This window comes from Penaeus monodon, chromosome 22 (assembly GCF_015228065.2).
Source record: "Penaeus monodon isolate SGIC_2016 chromosome 22, NSTDA_Pmon_1, whole genome shotgun sequence".
NCBI classification, from domain to species: domain Eukaryota; kingdom Metazoa; phylum Arthropoda; class Malacostraca; order Decapoda; family Penaeidae; genus Penaeus; species Penaeus monodon.
In genome coordinates, this window is record NC_051407.1 from 1,111,919 (window position 1) to 1,112,128 (window position 210).

Consider the following 210-nt stretch of genomic DNA (forward strand, 5'->3'; position numbering starts at 1 on the left):
GTAAAATTAGGATCTTGATTTTTTCGTTCTTACTAGGCTAAGTTTTACTGATCAAAAAGCACTTCACTAATTTTAACATTCATTATTCAGAGTGACTGCATGTAATATATCTAACAACTGATGACATAAATATTCTGCATTTCTGGGGCAGCGTGGAAATTAAAGTGCATAACCCACAGAGCCGCCTCTGCCCCAGACTGCCTGCGGCGG

The 210-nt window shown here is 39.5% G+C and overlaps 1 protein-coding gene across 1 annotated transcript in view; it reads right to left on the reverse strand.

The window, feature by feature from the left end:
• The window catches only part of LOC119586808 (monocarboxylate transporter 12-like), a gene marked incomplete at both ends in the record, with an annotated part of 13,233 nt that overhangs the window by 401 nt on the left and 12,622 nt on the right, over positions 1 to 210 (reverse strand).